Below are 19,969 nucleotides of genomic sequence, written 5' to 3' on the forward strand. Positions count from 1 at the left end.
CTGCCTGTGGCAGGAGTTTTGGGGAAGCTCCAATGAAATTGTTTTCTCCCCAGGACATGCAAACTATAACTCTGTTGTTCTCCTTCTCCTCCTATAACTCTTCTGACCTCCTGCATCAAGGAGAGGTTGTTGTCCTGCAGGTCTAGTCTAACAGATACTCAAGGGTCGCCAAATTCTGCATCCTGGCTGGTGACTTTACACATCTCCTCATGGCTGCCTGAATTTCTGTTACAGACAGTTTTCCTCCACTCCTTCTTTCTGATATTTTATCAACAATTTTCCCAGCCTTCAGTGGCTTATAACATCTGGAAAAAAAAAATTGCTTTGTTCAACTGAAGCAATATTTCTGTAAACTATTTATAAATCTGCCTTTGAGTTTAAGTAGCTGTAAACAGCCAGTGCCACAAACACAGCTCTGCCACATCTCAGGCTGAAAACAAGGGCTTTTCTCTAACCAGGGACCTCCAGGCAATGCTTTCAGTTTTCTAAGTGCATTTATTTATGGTAGACATAAAACCAACCCACAGCCCCCAAATACTTTTGCCTTGTTGGTATGCTAAACCCCTGCCTGATTTGCAGCACACCTCAAATTTCAGTGCAATATGGAAGGATGAGTCAGTAAAATTCATTAACAAAAATAAATTAATTAGCCCAAGTAAATGTCTTCTTTTCATTTGAATTAAACTGGAGAACAAAGATAAATCTAGCAAAAGTTTTTTAGGAAAGGTAAAGTTCATTCAATTAGTCTTTACAGAAATCAAGTGTAACACAAGTCACACAGCTTTGAAGATCCTTATTTTTTTGTGAAAAACAAAAATTATCATGAGGAAACCACTGTGACTGCTCAGCAAAGCAGTAACTCACCTCTCCCACATGAACATTTGTTTTGGCTTTTACTGATGAAACAGACCAACTTCAGCTCTGAGGTTTTTCACCAACACTGAACATAGTCCAGGCCAACATGATTTTAACTGTCACAAATCCAGATGGCAGAGGGACATGAAACAAGTCCCAGGCAGCAAAAAGACACTTCTCAAACTGAAGGTGAGTCTCATAATAAAGCCATATGTCATGTAGCAAAAACACATGGAGCACACCCATAGGGAATCAAGTAGAGCATGAAGATTTAATATTTTTTTTTTAACCCACAAAAGGCACAAGGTGCCCCTGCCAGATGCCTTGGGGGAAAATCTGCTGAGAGAAGGCATCCTGCCAGCAGTCTGAAGTACCATGGCTATCCCTGAGCTTCCCGTGGCCAGCATTAGGTGATAGCTTCTCCTTTCCCACCACAGATGTACAGATTGCTTATTTATCCCTGCAGTATTTTTTGGGAGCTTCCTACCTTGCAGCTCACGTCTGTCTTCCAAATGCACATTACACTGTGACCTCACAGCTGTGCTGAATTCTGTAATGCTATTCTCTGTCAGCATGGGGATTTAACAGAAAATTTAGTGTGGATAGGCAGAGATATGCCATGTCTGACAGATGAAAAGGGTGCTAAGAGCAGCAATACCTACACTGGGCTGGTGGTGCAAAAGAGGAGAAATTTGTTTTCCATGGAATGTCCACAGGGACCATCAAGAAAGAGCCACCACATTTTGAGAATTACCAAACTCTACAGCAGACCCACCCAAAAAGTAAGCCCTTCTCTTGATCCAATAATACTGGGGTTATTTTATCAAGGCAAGGTTAAGTAGTAGCAGTAGATGAGGAGTGAGAAAGACTTACTGTGATATTCCACAGCCCTGCAGCAGGTTCTGCCCACATCTCTAGAAAACCCTGGAAGTTTGGAGGTATTTCCCCACATGAAGATAGTTGCCCCTCTTTCACAGCCCCACATGCAGTTTGTTCTTTAATATTTTTGAAAATATCACAGCCTCCATTAGAAGCCTTAGCTAGGAGGCCTTAATTCAGCTCTCCTCCTTTCTGCATTTGGTATCTGGGAGAGCCGTTTTGAGACAGAAGGAAGAGTACATTTGTATTTATCTGAGAGAAAACTGATAGACCAGATCTTTATTAACCAAAGTCAATGAAACGGCACGGTTGAGAATGTGATCCAGTGTTTGCAAACATACATTTTGCAGCCAGACTGTTTTGGTGCAGTTTCTCCTCCAGAAAGGGTATTGCCATACATCTTCATTTATTCTCCTAACGAACTTAACGAGGTATTTAGTGGCACAATCTACAGAAAGAAAAATTAATGGCATTGCATTCTCAGTTTATGTGAAAAGGATCTGTCGTACTTCAGCAAAACAAATAGAATTCATCCGCCCACATGTAGTGGAGTCCTAAACTAATTAAACAGGCTGCTTATCTCAGATATAAAATTCAGGCTTCATCTTTCAAAATGAGAGGTTTGATGAGGGCAGAATATTATGGTCTATCAGCTACATAGATATATATATATAAGTGTCTGAATTAATCTTTGGATGTCTCCCAGAGAAACTGAGAAGGTTCTCATGTCTATAAAATACAGAGAGTAACCAGAAATATAATTTGTATTTCTTTAACAGGACCTTGTTCAAGTTCTCTGTAAGAGATAAGACTTTTCTAAGGTTTCACAGTTCTAATTTACATTATCAGTCCTAATCCTGGAAACTGTATTGTTTTGAATTTAAATATCAGACTTTTTTTAGATGGCAAATGCCTGATCATCTTTCTTCTACTATGAAAACCAGGAGAAGCATGGTGAGAGTAAATTAAACCCTGAGGAATATATCCCCAATACTGTGTATTTAGCCAGTGTCAGGTGGAACAAAGACCAAGTTCAAAAGCAAGCAAAAAACTTAGATTAGTAATGAAGTGAGAGCTTAATAATTATAAAAGGGAAAAAGCCTAAGGGAGTTGGGAAGAAACTAAACTGTAAGCAGTACACAAATAGTCTTTTTGTCTATTTCCTGGGTCCTCTCTGTAGTGCCTGGTACTGTAGTAAGTTACTATCGGTCGTAGATTCTAGAATTTAATGTGCTGCTGAAATTTTTGTACTATTTGAGAGCAAGATTGAGCCTTTGCAACTGCCTAAAATCTGAACAATTCTTAATATCTTTTGCTGTTCCTCAGAGCTTTCATCACTTGTTTAGCAGCCAAACTGCACATCTGCTGCAGGATTTGGCCCCAAACTCCTGCCTGCTGTGAGCGTGCCTTGTTTGTTCAGGTTTGAGCACCAGGTTTGCATCTTCCCTTGGAAGCTGACAGGAAAACTGGTCAGAAACATAGAGGCAAATCCAGGGTTAGTCTTGGAAACGTGAATCAGGGAAGAAAACTAAAGCTCAATTTATGAGCTTTAATTTCAATGTTCTTCAATTTGTTCTGGCACAAATTATTGTCATTTTTATCTGACCTGCTCAACACCTTGATGATCTGCAATCAAACAGTAACAACAGTTAAATGTAATGATTTCACAACATTCTCTAGATATACATGTTATTTAAATGCACTGATTCAGCCACCTTGAGAGTTAAATTGACCAGAAACAGTAAGAAGTTACATAAGGTAAATAACAAAAAATAAAATTTCTTATGGATATGAAAACAAATCATAGATAAGAAGAAAATAACTGCTTAGACTAGACCTTATCCAAGAGGCTGTGCTAAATAAATATATTTAAAGCTTTTAAATCTTTAACAATCATACTGATATGGGACTTCAGCATACAATTAAGTTTTATATGGCATCCTCAGAAGAAAAGTGCTCTTCTACATTTGGTTCATGATTTACCACACAAAGCAAACTGAGATATCAGAGCACAACTAATAGCTTCAGGAACACTATAGATATTAAACAATCTGTGCTGTATTCAGATAGTTAAATAGGTTTAGAGCCAGAGAGTACCACCAATGGCATGAAATACCCATGGACAGGGACTTGCATCCACCTTTATATACTGTGAGATAGCTGTGGGTATCAGAGCATGGAAAATAAAAGCTCTCAAAGGGAAAAGTGCAGAAACACAAATGTCCACAAGTGGAGGACAAGAACAAAAAGCAACACACTACAGCAAAACAAATACCGTTCTAAGAGATATCCTGGGGGAAGAGCCATTAAGATGCAAAAATATTCAAGAATAACGTTTAAGTGCCAATTCATGAGATACCCACTCCTGCAGCAGCATGCATCTACTTCTAGGTAGCTCATGCAAAATCATCATAGAGTTATGCCCACTGGGAGCAGGTGCTTCAATTAGAGGTTACATTTAAAATGTAATTAAATACCTAATTTATTAAAAGGAATGCAAATCACCTCAGTTTCTAAGTGGCAGCAATGACATTTAGAGCCCTCTACACAACACCTTTCTTTTAGGAATTAAGCAATGTATGCCCTCGATGATAGCAGTTCCAAAATGGCCTGTTGCTCACTGGTCTCTTGAGAACCCCAGTGAGTATAAAAAGTGAGACATAGGATCAAAACATTTATGAGATGCAACAGGGACAGTCACAATAAACTGTATTTTGAGGAGGTTTTGGAGGTTTTTTAATTTTTCCTTTTTATATCAAGAACTCAACACATTTATTTAACTTTTTAAAAAATAATTTTTATACAAAAGTTTTAGTCATTTTTTTAGTATTTCAGCAGTTTGCAACCATAGTGGCTTGCCTTAGCTCTGAGAGTAGAGTCACTTCTTTGAGCTGTGCCTTTTGTGCCTGCTCCTCAGTAACTCTCTGATGTGCAATTGAGCATCTGGTTGATGGCTACCATTCCCATTGCAAGACCAATTCCGATGATTTGTCGTAACAGTATGTCCCATAATGTAGAAGGGAAAGATTAGAAACAAGCAGCCCTGCAGAATTGCTAAAATACATAATCATTTGTGCTGGTGCTTAACTCATATTCCATATGATCCATTGTTAACAAGACAGCTGCTTCACCATGGGAAGTTATTTATGCATTGGATAGACATGCTGGGAAAAAACAGGCCAAGCAACACCAAAATATCCAATACTAATAAGACGTATATAAACCAAAAGGATGTCATGTATCTTCTCACAGCATTATTTAAAAATATTGCTCATTTACTAAGGCCCTTTTTTAGGTGAGAAGATTGGACAATCTCTCACTGGAAAAAATCTGAAACAAAAAAGAAAAACAAGGAACAAGAACTGCAACAGCACCTCTCTCCCCCCAACCCAGGAGCAAAACATGGCAATACCTCCATGCAGTGACACTCCTTCAATCCAGAGCTCCCAGAGTCCCTGGTGAAGAAGTTCTCACCTCGGATTTTCACCTTTTTTCTTCTTGTCTGGGAGTAAATCCTTCCAGGATTGAAGGTGTGTGGCTCAGTGGCTGCCCACGCAGACTCCAATGAAGTCAGCTGGACTCTGATTTTGTATAGGCAAGTACCTCCCAGCTTGCTGCAATGTTAAGGCCAAATTCTGCAGCCTGCAAAACACAGTAAGGACATTTTTCTTAATGCTTTCTGGTTTAATTTTCAGCTTGTTTATCCTCCTGTCTTTCCTCACTTGATTGCTATTAGATGATTTAATAAGAACACAAATCACCCTCAACAAAACAAAAGTAGATGGAAAGGTGTCCTGGTTAAAATATTTTCTTCTTTGAACTCAGGTAATCACATCTACTCAAATTCTCATCTCCTGATAAAACATAGTCTATTGAGGCCATGAGAAGAAATAATTTATAGCTGTCTTTTTCAAGTGCTTTCTTAACTGTATGCAATGTCTGTTGAAATACATGATTTCCTCCAAATGTGTAAAGGCACAGAGGCCTGATACGGCAGGCTGGGGACTTTTGCTGATTATCATTTGATTATTTGGGATTTTAAGAACATATGTGATTAAGATCATATTACTTATGTATATACATTTGTCAACTTACACTTAAGAGTATTTGCTTTGCCTAATTTGGTGTATTTCCAATGCAATATTCTTCAGAGAGATAATATTTTTATCACTTTTTAATATGTGGTATTTCATGCTGTTATGTCACTTTGCATCATACTGTTGAGATCTAAGCAGATAATCAGAAAACCAGTGTGGAAAAATAGGGATCCTTCATACCTAACATCCATCTGTACACTGACTTTGGACTAAGTAACTTTTAATACTTGTTCATTTCAAATGCATTTTGCTTTGCCTCTTACCTCAGCTCAGGAAAAGCCCTAGAAGTCATGTAATTCAAAATTATGGTGATGAATAGCAGTTTGCTTTGAAAAACAAGCAAATGTAGAGCACTGTCAGACCTCTGGCTGGTGCCACACTGTTCCCATGAGTAATGCCCACGAACATTTCTATACTCTTTTTACCTTAGGATGTTGCTACCACAATATACAATTTTACTGCTTTGAGAATTTCCTCATTTCTACATGGTAAGGTCCTTTTTTTTCCCACCCATAGAACACCAAGAGAGTCTTATACCATCTATGCAGAAAAACCTAGGCAGGTCACGTGTTGGCTTCCAGATGGAACATAAATATTTGGCTTGGGATATTGCAGTTTAAAATAAAACTGCAGTGGCATACTACCACGAGAGCACTGAACTATTCCTTTTTATTTATGGACCTGGCATCAACCTTGGAAAACAGCTCCTCTTCTGCTCTGATAAAACCCAAGCAAGTTGTTCCAAATTATTTCATATGTTCTCGTACCTCGCACAGACAGGGCTTTCAATTTGTCAAATATAATTGAATAAACAAAAGAAATATGTGAAAAATTTATGAACAAGTAGGAAACAAATAATAGATAGTTCTTAAGGGGAATGACCACTTTATCACTGTAAACCTCATATTTTTGTCAAGGGCTTAAAAAAACTGTTTTCAGGCAAATTTTCAAGTCTACACAAATCACATATTCCAGCCTAAACATCTATTTAAGTAAATAAATCTGCTAAACATTTCAGACAGTCATTATGGGGGCTTTACCTGTATCCACAAGCATGAAGACATCTACTGCTCTAACGACATAAAACCAGGTTGTCCCCATAGCATAACCACGTCTGAAAATGGACTGATAGCAATACAAGATACTGCATGCTATGACACTGAGAACGTTCAAAGTAATGAATTTTTCCATAAGCAAGAGAAAAAGTCAACACATATGAGAGCTACTAGTCTTGTCTATGTATTTGCACATTCTTCAGTAGCATTTACCAGTTACAGTTAAAGGGACAGTAACTTCTGCAACAAAAGAGGAGTTAGCAAATAAAACCACTTAATGCCACTCCTAAAAAAACCAAAAGAAACAATACAAAGCTTGCCACAAATTTAATTCTTTGCTGGCATGTACCTCACTCCAATTAGAAACAAACCACACTAAGGGGAACAATATCATTTGGTTAGCCAAGACTGTGGTGCAAGGGGTGGATGCTCTGCCTCCCAGCAAACTGCAGCCACCAGCCTCTGCCTTGTCCTGTCTTTCAGTCAGGAGAATGGGCTCTCCTTCCAGCCATGGGGTCTTATAAGGTTACATTGCCTCCATGATTAATAACCCTGTGACTGCTTTAGCTCCTAGAAGTACGAATTACACCTTTACCATAACATCCCTAATGAAAAGGAAAATTATCTGTCTGAAAAGTAGGACACAGAGCCAGGAAATTAAGAAAATGAGATAGCAACCTATTTCCAAGAGCTGCTGAAGGCTCTGTCAGGAGCAAATGTTATTCTCCCTAAGAGATTGCAACCAATCCTGCTTAGTGGTTGATGGTCACCTAGGAATGGTCACTTCCCTTGTCTTAACCATCTTAATGAATTATTAATCTCATTCCCTAAATATGACCTTCAAATTTTCTTACTTCCAAGTGAATAGCATTGGTAATATTTGGAAATCATCTTTGCAAATGCGTCTGGTCAAAGTTTTCCTGAGCTTCACTGGAATATCAACGTTAAATAATAATAATGAAACTTTTGCTGCCAGGAGTCTGTTATCTCTGCTCTGCTCAAACAGCACTGCCTGAAGCAGATACCATCAGCTGTTATGATGCTGATAATATATCAAACACTGTCATTCCACAGTTAAGGGATCCAAAAGAACAGGAATTGCCTTCATTCATTTATTATGAAATTTTAAGTATGCTTCTTTTTTCAGTTTCAGTGGTATCTTTGGACTTGACATCAGTCAAGAAACTGTGACTCCAAAGAGAAAATGACTGAGACAGAGTATTACTCCACTACCCTCTAATTTTAAATGACTGGTGCAGATATGTCTCAAGAGACTGACAGTTTTCTTACTGTGCTTTGCATTTGAAAGGCATGTGGGGGTTTTATTTCAGAATGTTTTTATTTCTTCTCTTGCTGTGTCAGTGGCCAAGTTTGAAAGTCAAGCCTTGTAAATCACACAATTCCTAGAAATGAGTTTCAGACTTCTGAATGCTGACTCACTGGCAGTTAAGCACTTTTTTGTAGGTAGCTCAGTAACTTTTAGAGACATGATTTTCAGAAACAGTCTTCTGTACTACAGATTGTTGACAGGTAAAATTTGTGCCAGTTTAAGGTTGAATAGAGGAATTTTTATTACCTGTCTTAATTGCATTCATTGCACTGATTAATTAAATGGTTAGAAATGTGGGCAGTGTGTGCCCTACTTGCAAAGGATGGCTACATCCTTAACAGAAAGCATTCTAAAGCAGCTCATCCAATATTCCCACTTCCAGCACAGATTAAGAGGGTTACATACAGCCTTCAAAAACTGCTCACCTGGCCTCTCCTGCTGTGGTACTAAACCACCAAAAAGCCTGAAAGAGCTGCCAAGACTGCTCATGAACACAAACAGTGGCTAGGGTATCCTAGTGGAGGGTGACCTTCATCTTGAGAGCAATCTGGGAGGCAAGGTGTGTAAATCTCATGGCTTTAGCTGCTTATGGTTCCCTTCCCTCGGCTTACAGGTGTAAGTTACACCTTAGGGTGAAAGCCCTGCAATGAGGAGGAGGGGCTTATCTCACTCAACACTTGAATTACTCAGGGAGTTCAAGGAGATGCTCTAGAAGCCACAGCAGTGGAGCTCTGCTGGTTATTCACTGATCCCAAGTGCCTCTGTTTTCCCTGCAGCCCTCAGCTGAGGGAAGGTGGGTGTCATTTGACATAGCTCCAGTGAATTGTCTGTTTCTGAGAGATTCTGGTGTGGCAGCTGTTTCTAGAAGCTGCCAAGGACCCTGGTGCTGGACATCAAAGAGATACAGTGTGTTCATTCCACTGCTGAGAGGCTTAGCGCCACTAGATGGGTTTCCATGCTTGTACTCACCTTTCTCTTCTTTAAGTATTTCTGCAATGAGGAAAAAGTCTGTCTGAGGCTGCACTGGGCGATGATCATGCTCATGACTGAGAGTGATAACCTCTTCCACCTGGAATGCCTTCTCCAAGTGTGCAGCGACTGTTAGGCTTTCACCCCGAGGACCAGGATCAGTGAAAGGAAGGGGCTCCTGCAGGATGCTGGCTATTCTGACAAAATGCAACTAATACTCCTGTGTGCTAAGCTGACATTTTTTTTGCTACCTCTCTCCCCACCATCACTTTATGAAACCTATCCCTGCCTATGCCAAGACACTTGTTCTGTCCATTAAGGAAGAACCTTTCCCTTATTCAAGAAACTGGTCTAATCAAACTGGTAGCTCACGTCATGATTTTGCTTTATTCAGTCTGAAGTTTGGAACAGCCAGTGACTCACAAAGGCAAAAACCTGAAGGGCTGAACATGCAGAAGGGTACAGGTGACCTTTAGCTTTGCTCTTTCTGGCTGGATCACGTTGCTGTGCCTGAGCTGAGCTGACTAAGATGTTACAATCTCTCACACTCCCTTTATACTCCTTACAAATCGCAGAACTGACAGTAAGAAAAAGAGATGATGACAAGTGACCAGAGGTCTAGAAATAATTATTTCATTACCCTGTAATCCATAGCTTCATATTCCCCAGGCTGGAAGAATCCTGATATCAGATATCCTATATTACAGGAAAAATCTTGTTGTTATTATTGGATGTTTTATTATATATCCTATCCTATTACATAGTGTTATAAGAACCATATTATATATCCTATAATGTTGGATCTTTTGACTTCAAGAAAATACCTGCCTGCTTCCAGATTTCTCCTGGACTCCCTGTGCCATAGGCCCTTTATACTTTGCCATATACAGGGGACACAGATGGTCCTTCCTGGCAGCCTCCAGGTGGGCATTGCCCCTGAGAATTCCCATTTTCTTGGGCTTCAGGAAGGCTTTTCCCAGACAGCTTCTTCTCTGAGAAATCCTGACTCAAGAGGAATGAAACAATTTGGGCATTTGGATTAGATTAAACAATTAGTTTCAGTTCAAAGGGAGATCCAGGGGAAAACTCAAATATATTCCCAGCATTTACTTTTGAAATTATTCTATCATGCAACTATATTAAGAAATAGTAACAAGAATTTCCCCAAAATAAATCAAGACTTTTTTTTCCAGGGGAACTAAACTTTTACTTGGCCCCTTTACTCAACACTTTTCCTCATTTTGAATAGTAGAAAAGAAAATCTCAATTTTAAACCAAATGGAATTATTCTCTCAATTCTCTTTCAGTTGGCCGCAAAAATTAAAGCACTTTCTTTTTGACTGTGTTCTATGAAGGATCTAAAAGCCCTAGATTTTCTCCCTTAAAAATCTAAATCTAAAACTAGCCTGATCTGGATTTAGCAGAACAGAATTTTCTGGGTTTTTTTTAGATGAAGTAGGTGCAGAAATAAGGCTACTCTAAATCCTTAGGACAAGTTAATGTATTTCAAAATTAAACACTTTCTAAGATTCTGTTTAAATACTTCAAAAAAACAACACAACCAGGCTAATAATAAAATACCAGCCTATAACAGAGCTGTTTCATGTTTTTCCTTTTGCAAGGTAACTGAATTCTCCTAGTCAAAGGTAATTTAATTAAAACTACACTGTTAGTTGGCAGGTTTGTAAACACAGAAGGTATGGTTAACATCTCAGCAACTCACAAACCAAATAAGCCACTGATTCCTTGGACTGTGTTTTTCAAATGAATAGAAGAAAATGCATGGAAGTACAACAGCCTTGTAGAGGAGAGGCAAGCAGCCCTTGCTGTGCCCCCGGGGACCCTTTCTGGATGGGTCAGAGGGACACAATCCAACAAAACCTCTGCTGTTCATCCTCAGCCTGTGCAGGACACCACAGCACGTAACCCCCTCCAATGCCTTCACCTCCTTCAGGTAGGAAAGAGCTCTTGTGCCCTCTCTTTGTGGGGAAACAAAGATGGATTGGCTGGAGATGGATATATGGAGGTAAGGCATTAGCTATTGTAAGAAGGTAGCTGCACTCTGCCAATAGCAAAAAAAAAAAAAAATGTATTTCAGGAAATCTCTTTTTTACTCTGCTCTGACATGGGATAGCTCTGGCTGGGATAAGTCCTGTGGAAATGTTTCTCCTGCCTCAACACTTTGGAGTGGACATTGAAAAGTGCAAAAGGGAATTAGCATCCAAAGAACAGCCAAAAACTTTTAGTTGCATTTACATATCTACCTTTGTGAGAGGGTTGGAAATCTGAAGAAATAAGAGAAGACAGAGGATTCACTCATGCCAAAGTATGTTCTTAAAACTTTTATTGTTTAGGAACTTATACATCTAGATTCTTACCAGTAACTGCAAGGTAGGGGTTGCTAAATTCATTCCCACTTGAGAAATCCTTTAGGAAGCCAAAGCAGCTTATCGGTGTCATTAAAGGATTTCACAGATCTGTGGGTTAAAATGAGAAAGGGTTTTCTTGCTAGGAGTATTGCATTTTAAAAGTGCATTATCATCTAAAACATTTCTTTGCTCCACTTTCATGGGGAATTATTGCTATAGCAATGAATGGAGTCAGGCTGCACGAGCGTTCTCAGTTCACTTTCCATTTCACTGGCTGACATTTTCCCAGTCTCTGCTGGATCCTACAAAACAGGGCTGCCAAGGAGCAGAGGGAAAGGACATTTCACTGACCAAAACCTTCTCCTCTGCAAAGGGTGAGGGCCATTCCCTGCCCTCTGGGGTTCCTGCTCAACATTCACCTCTTTTACTGCAAGCATCACTTTGCCAAAGGAACACACAGCAGCTGCTGTGGGGTTTTGGGATGGACTAGGAATGTTTTATAGTTAGACAACTCAGCTGGGCTGACTTCTCAAAGTGCTGTGAAAGGTGAAATCCAGCATGTAAAGAAGAAGCATGACTCTCCCCAAGTCTGAAAGTTTGGGCATGAATTTTATCTGCCAGCTAAAGCAAATTTATAGTAGTTCTTTTGGGGATTTCAGCCCAAAAAAAATGGAACCACTGCACTGTCATGAATTATTTCTCATAATGGTTCTGTGTTTCATTTCTAATTGTAAGAAATGAGCAGAGATGTGGGCTTGCATTCCTCCAAAACAAGTTTCATGGCTGAAGTTTTCCCTGCACACATTATCCTCACATTTATTTCCTGATGATCCATTATTTTCAACTACCAGCTTCCCTGGATTTCTTGCTGAGGTAAAGCAGACCCCTCCAGCACCATTTAAAATGGGATTAAAACAAACTGCAAATTAGACCAAGCACAGCAGGAGCTGAGCATCTAAAAGCTACTTCAGTTCTCAGTATTGATTCCCTAACATTCCATCCCTGGTCAGCACGCCTCTGCATGGAGAGGCATAAACACAAACATCAGGCAATCATAATCATGGCTTTCCACTTCATGTTTTGAAATTAAAGGAATAATTTGGTGAATCTAGATTTTTTTTGTTGTTGTTATTATTCTAGCCCACTGCCTTTATAGGCTTCCAATAGTCTTTCTCTTGAAAGCAAGATATGATTAGGAAAAAATCTATTAAAAGTCAAACTTCCCTGCAGACTCACTTATTTGTCATTCACAAGACTTTGGTCAGGTATCTCTGCAGAGCATTGCATGGGGGTGCAGGGTTAAAGTATATTTAATTTCATCTAACCTCAGGGTATTAGGAAAAAAAGTGGAAAATTATACCATTTTCCTTCTCATACCTTGATTGACAATCTGGTAGAAGAAAGGAAATTAATTTGATTTCTCCACATGAATCTCCCAATTCCTAAGACTAACTGAGGTAATGAATTCCCAGACAAAGCTGAATTTTGAGCAAATTAATGCCTAACCCAGGAGAAATATCAGGTGCTTTTACCCAGTGGCTCCTTGGCCATGTGTGAAATGGGAAACAAAGTCCATCAACTCAGGTGCCCGAGGATCCAAGCAGAGCAGTGCAGAATGGATAATTCCTACCTGGCTCAAATGGGCAGCGAACAAAGTGGGATCAGCCCCACCTACCTGCAGCTGCACCACTCCTGCTCGCTGCATTTCCAGCACAGCCCTGGCTGCTGCAGCAGTGCTGTGCTCCTGCTACACCCTTTGCAACCAGTTTAGGGTTTTCCTGGCTGTGAGCAATATTCCACCAGCGTGTGTGCAGTGCTGAGGGGGCTCCTGGCCCCACAGCCAGTCAGGACAGCCATCATCTGTGCCCTGCCACTCGGGTCACTGCCGGATCGCTGCCGCCTTTGCACGGTGCTTCACCACTCCAGGGTTTGGAGCCAGCTAAAGCATTTTTCACATCTGCTCTGATTGCTCTGAACCCTGAAAGCTTAAAAAGCCTCTACAAACAAATGTGGTTTCTCCTATTTACCTAAATGCATGGCTAAAAAACATCCAACAAAACAATGACAAAAAACCTCACCTCAAACCCACGAAGAATTAAAATCAAGACAATGCTGTATCGAGCATTTCACATGCAGGTGTGCTTGCTTCAAGGACCATCCTGCATTTCTCAATTCTTTAATTTCACTCTCAGCAGCTTTCATATAATTTCCAGCCTTTCACTGTTATTTTCTTCCCAACATTTTATTGTCTCAAAAAAGCAGAAATATCATTCCCTATTTGTGAACACAGTGGCCCCAACTCTAACTCCCTATTTGCAATATGCACACTGATAATGCTGAGCTCACAAGGTCACCATGGAAATACATTTAATTTGCTCAAAGAAACCTTCCTAAATTATCTCTCTGAAAAGAGCCAAGGATAAAACTTTACGTGCTGAAAAACATATTGTATTTTTAGCTTGTTTCACATTTGCTTGAAAATTGAGGATCCCGCTCAGCTGTCACCGAAAAGAGTTTCGACTCTGTTAAACTGAAGGCACAGCATTTACCATGGTACACGATTTTCCAGCAGCGTGATGCTGCTTAGACCAAACAAATGGGCACTTCTCAACGCGGTAGCGTACCCACTAATGGAAGGCTGCATTAAAATATTTGTTCGCTTAGAATTGCTTTTATTCTTCATTAATTTGGGAACGTAGGAGGAAAATTTGCGGGATAGCACCACTAGAGGGACTCGGTAGGTGGATGAGAAGCTGCCGGGCAGGTAATTCCCACCCCGGCGGGCAGAGGAGACACGGGCTGCCCAGGAAGCCACGACACACACCTGCACTCCTTCTGCTGTGGGTTTAAACCACACAAACAAAGAACCCACGACAAAACCCCCGCTTTTCAGTTCTTTGTAACACATCAAAGAAGCAACTGAACTCGCTATTAAAGGAAAGGCAACACTGGAGAGAGCATCCCGCAGCAGTGTTCTGGGAACAGTTTCTTCTTCAGTGCCTTGCAGAGCACTTTATGTCTTTCCAAGAAAAAGTCTTGTCTTCTTTCTCCAGGTGTCCAGGTAATGGAATATCTTACAAATTTCACTTCTCAGCCACAATTTCAAGGATCTTTTTGCTAATTTACTATCTTTACAACCTAACTTCTAAAACAGTGTTTGTTTTAGCCTCCCCCTGACTTCCCTGGGCCTTGATGCATGCCCTTAAAAATCCTCAAATCCTTGATCTGCAAAACTCCTGCTTATGCTTCAACTTCATGCCTGTCTGTTGTTTCAGTTAAATTAGTGAGAAAATGTGTGTTTAGTTAACAGGAAATTTGCTATACAAAGACTTTGGATCATATCAGAGGCTGCCTTTGTTTTGAAGCTTTGTATAGTGGTTAGTGTGTATTTGGCATCAAATAATACTGAATATATAGTACTAATATACACTACCAAAATAGTAATATTAGCCTGTATGGCTATTTCTTAAGTATGAGATCAACTATTAAAACAAAGCACTTTCAGAAATCACTTTGTTGGTTTAACTTAAAGCAAAGGAGAAAGGCAGCTTTCTCTTTCCTTGAGAGACTTTGATGAAGTTTCCCATGGAAGGAAACAGACTTGCCTCAGGCACAGTGTGTCTCTCTTTAGAGGTTGTACCTCAGTTATTCCCCTTAATGTTGACCTGAGACAGCCAGCTGTGCACACCAAATTGCAACTAGAGAGTAAAACCAATGCAGAGTTTCTGGAAGCAGATACTGAGAAATCTTAAATTCCATAAAACAAAAGAGCATTTCAGATTTTACCCAGCCAAATATGGAACCAATTAGGGCAGTAAATGTGACAACCTCAAGCTGTTCAATTTTTTGCAATCATATCGAAAAGCAGTAATGACAATTACATGGCACGTATTTGCCTTTACCTGAGGTTAAATGCCTTTTTCTTTTGAGACTTATTCCTTTAATCTGCTGAAGGCTGCTTGGGCTTTGCCAGATTCTGTGGAGCTTTGCATTCTGCAATGGGGATGTCAAAGCAGAAGCATTTTGTCTTTTGGTTTCCCTACTGCATTATCAAAGCACGTACTTGGACTGACACACTCTGAACCAACGAGCAGCTGTAACAGGACCTTGGTCAGAACACCCAGGCAGAGGAAAGCAAAGCCCCTGGCAGCGCAGCTACAGGAGTCAGGGGTGCATTCATGACTTCCAGCATCCAATCTCATTGTCTCCAGCATGCACCCAAAAATGTGTAGAGAGGACTCTTACACATTTGTCATGAAGGCACAACAGGTTTAAGGATTTAAACACTAAAAGGTGATTCTTAGCATGTTATTCAGATAAGGTCATGACAACACACACCACACCAAGACATGGCATCCTAGCTACAGATTTGTCTGTATAACCCTTCAGATGCTTCAGTTAAGTCAGAAGTGACTGTCCTGCTACCCAGCATTGCAGCCAGACTTCCCCTGCTGCATTCCCAAGGGCAGGTACCAGGTCTGGTATCAGAGGCTAAAGGGGAATGTTGTCACTGACAAATCCAGCCTACAATCTGATGATCAGGCACAGCTGTAATCCTCCTCCTCATGGAAAGGATTTGGAGCTCCAAATTCATCAAGCAAAAAGTGATCAGCCCTAAATCCACCACCAGAAATGACACAGACTAATAAGGCATCTCTTCTATTTGTATTATATGCTGATGAAAAAATACATTAAGTATCCAAATACAAGAGAATAGTGAGAGTCCAGGTATAATTTGTACCTAGTGCTTTCTGTTAGCTACTTGTAGGCAGGTCTGAGCCTATGAGAACAAACAAATTGGGTTAGACCAAAGAAGCATCCATTGGAGAGTAACAAGCAGCATTTATCAAGGACTGCATGTGCCTGTAGAAGGGCTTGGATCACCATGTAGACATTCTGGGTCACTCTGCTCCCCTGTGTCTCTGTACTGATTGTAAAAGAGGTCTCTACCACCTTGTTAAACCACGTGCCAGTAACAGATGCACTCATGTGTCTCTGCAGACCTGCAGTTTGTCCTTGAGACACATAAATCATATAATGCTATATTTTGCTTGCTGCTTCAACACCAAATAAAATAACTAGGTTCAGAGTAGCACTAAGGCAATACATCCCTGTTCCAAATAGGAAAATTGGTGTAAAAAAGACTTTGTGTCATTGAAGGGAAGTGTTCGGCCTGGGACCTGTGGGTTGGAGGAACAATTTTAAATAAATTGGTTCTCATCCTCTCTAAAAATACATAAAATTGTTCCTGCTGTTAAATTACCATTTGCTGGTACCTGGCAGACTCCTAATTGATTAGAAAAAACTAATTTAGTGTAATGAATTATTTGCAAGTGAAGTATCTGAAATATCTGCTTTATTAATATTTTTGATGTAAAATTACTATTTTATTCAGATGTCTCAGCTTGTTAGAGTTCAGAAAAGTAACTTAGAGGAAAGACGACTAAAACCAATCCCTGGTGCATGAATATAACATGAACTTTCCTAGGTGTTCCCATTATGCTTTTATCCAATGAACACTAAGATTTTTTCAATTTCTTCTCCATTTCTAATACATGTTTGGGTTTTTAAATAAACTTTTTAACTGACAAGAAAGTTGGACAATTTTCACCAGTCTCTAGCTCATAATCTATGTTTGTCCTAGTTATAGAGGCAGCATGAAACCCACCAGTTATAGAGACACCAGGTCTTGTTCTGTCACAGTTTAGTGAACAGGGAAATCCCTTGCAGAACACCAGCAAGGCAGCTGCAGTGCAGCTCTGTAGGGATGCATCTCTCCAGGAATATCAGCTGCTCAGTGGGGTCCCAGGGTAAGGTCTTAGCTACTCAGAAAATCATATATTTACTTATAAAGATTTGAATAGAAACAGATCAATAAATTAATCAGTACTAGCTTGGCAGAAATGACACTTTTTAGCTCTGTGTCAAAATTTGGTATAGTCTTGTTGACTGTATAACTAAGCTTTAAGTGGAGATTCAATGATAGTACCTCCACCAGGATGCTCTGGTGATGAAATCCAGCTGAGCTTCTCATTTAACTAATAATGTTCAGGCATAGAAAAAAATCAAATCATTTCATCGAGCTGAAACAGGTGAACGTACTAATATGCTACAATATAACTGTTTGCTGTACATTTACATGTGGCATAATCTTCCAGGCCATGAGGCCTGAGCAGTGAAATTTGCAGACTGTTCTTCTCACTTTATCATTTCCCTCCATGTTTTTGCTTCATGCCCCCAAACTTAACAGCAGCATTGAATGTTAAACTGCAGACTTTCAGGTAGCACTGCTCATTCCACAGGTCACAGCACCCATCTGACTCAGGCTGAAAGTCCCTCTACCCCTGTGTTTCTTTATGAAGTGCTGCAAAAGCTGATGTGACAGGAGAAGGAGTGAGTGACTTGGAGCTGTTTAAGACAGACATGAAGGAAAAATCACATGGCATCAAAACAGGGCTACTAAACTGAAGTTCTTGAGGTAAGGTCTGCCCATCATGACTGAGAGGAGCAGGCAACAGCAGGAAAGCAGAACACCCTACAAGAAGGAAATCCTAAAGGTGCAGGAACAGGCTGTTCCCGTGTCCTAAACAATGAACCAGCAGGGAGGACAACCAGCCTGGCTGAACAGAGAGCTTTGGCTGGAGCTCAGGAAAAAAAGTTGATCACTTTTGAAAGCAGGGGTAACCTAGGAAGACAACAAAGATGCCTAGAGCTTATGAGGTACAGCAACGTGAAGCACAAGGTCCTACCCCTGGGTTATAACAACCCCAGACACTGCTACAGGCTGCGGCAGAGTGGTTGGAAAGCTGCCCAGCAGAAAAGGACCTGGAGGTGCTGGTTGAGAGTGGCTGAACATAAGCCAGGTGTGCCCAGGTGGCTAGGAAGACCAATGGAATCCTGGCCTGTATCAGAAACAGTGTGGCCAGCAGGACCAGGGCAGTGATACTGGGCACTGCTGAGTCCACACCTCAAATATTGTGTTCAGTTTTGGGCCTTTCCCAGGTAACTAGAAATAGGATAAAAGGAAATGGCCCTAAGCTGTGCCAGGAGAGGTTTAGACTGTATATTACAAAAAAATTCTTCATGGAAAGGGTTGTCAATAATTGGAACAAGCTGCTCAGGAAAGTGGTTGAGTCACTATTCCTGGAGGGATTTACAAATGTAGATGTGGCACCTGGGGACAAGGTTTAGTGGTGGACTTGGCAGTGTTGGTTTAATGACTGAACTCAGTGATCTTAAAGATCCTTTCTAACCTAAATGGTTCTATGATTCTGAGATGTATCTGGACAGGGGACTGTTATATGGAAAACAATAATGAAAGCTTTATGTTCAAAATGGAATAGGAAATAAGGAAATAAATTTAAGTTTGCCTTTGATATTTTTAGGAATATCTCAATATGACAAGTTGGAAAGAGAAAACAGCATACCTTAGATCATGGAGCAGAAGCCATAAAAGTTTTAAAACCCATCAGTAATCAAATATTTTTTGCACACATGACACTTCAAAACAAAGAGAAATATGCACATAGTCCAGGGCTGTCTCTGGTCTTTGTCCATCCAGAGATTCACATCCCAACAGACTATTCAGAAGTCTAGAAAATTCACTCCTCCAGTAAAATGCTGAGGTGGCAATAAATATGATTCAGAAAACCTGTGACCAATTTGCAGTCCTTGTCAGGTGTAAGTCAATTACTTTATATTAGATGTGAGTCAAAGATTTTCTTTGAAAAAGGAACTTCCCCCTCCAAATTCAATGCCCTTGGAGCATCTTTGCATCCCTCCTCTGGACTCTCTCCAGCAGGCCCATGTCCTTCCTGTGCTGGGGACCCCAGAGCTGGGTGGGGTGTCACAACAGTGGAGCAGGGGGACAGAAACACCCTTGTCCTGCTGGTCTCATTGGATACAGCCGAGGAGACCTTTGCTTTTTGTGGCTGCAAGTGTGCATTATCAGCTCATGTTGAACTTCTTGTCCACCAACACCCCCAGGTCCTTCTCCTCAGGGCTTCTACTTTCTCCTCCCAGCCTGTGTTTGTGCTTGGGATTGCCCTGACCCTGATGAGAACCTTGCACTGGGCCTGGTTGAACTCCATGAGGTTCAGCCAGGTCCCCAGAATGGCATCCCTTCCCTCCAGTGTCAACTGCACCACACAGCTCGGTGTCATCGGCACACACCATGGCTCAGGAAGGGCAAGGACAGAGAGCTGAGGAAGGAGAGCATTTCTGAAAGAAAATGGAGTTCTGGAAATCAATTAATGGAGCAGATCAAGTTTTTCATCAGACTTTAAACTTGGCAATATTTCGAGAGACTTTTAAAGAATTTTCCCCTTTGGTCAAACATAAACCTGTTCTTGCAATCTGCAGAGAAATCTATATTCCTGCAGATTGGCACAAACTAAGAAGAACAGAGATGTTGAA

The 19,969-nt window shown here is 40.5% G+C and overlaps 1 long non-coding RNA gene across 3 annotated transcripts; it reads right to left on the reverse strand.

Annotated features, from left to right (window-relative positions):
• Window positions 1-3,308: 3,308 nt before the first annotated feature.
• LOC137473446 (uncharacterized) lies at window positions 3,309-19,128 on the reverse strand. 3 transcript variants are annotated; one of them, XR_010998803.1, is made up of 4 exons: window positions 18,982-19,128; window positions 11,131-11,247; window positions 5,209-5,376; window positions 3,309-3,360 (listed from the first exon to the last, which is right to left on the reverse strand). It is a non-coding gene; the product is annotated as an uncharacterized lncRNA (long non-coding RNA). The 3 variants fall into 3 exon arrangements; XR_010998804.1 differs by lacking the exon at window positions 18,982-19,128 and adding an exon at window positions 13,633-14,293; XR_010998802.1 differs by lacking the exon at window positions 11,131-11,247.
• Between the last annotated feature and the right edge of the window lie 841 nt (window positions 19,129-19,969).

This window comes from Anomalospiza imberbis, chromosome 4 (genome assembly GCF_031753505.1).
Source record: "Anomalospiza imberbis isolate Cuckoo-Finch-1a 21T00152 chromosome 4, ASM3175350v1, whole genome shotgun sequence".
In the NCBI taxonomy this organism is placed as follows: domain Eukaryota; kingdom Metazoa; phylum Chordata; class Aves; order Passeriformes; family Viduidae; genus Anomalospiza; species Anomalospiza imberbis.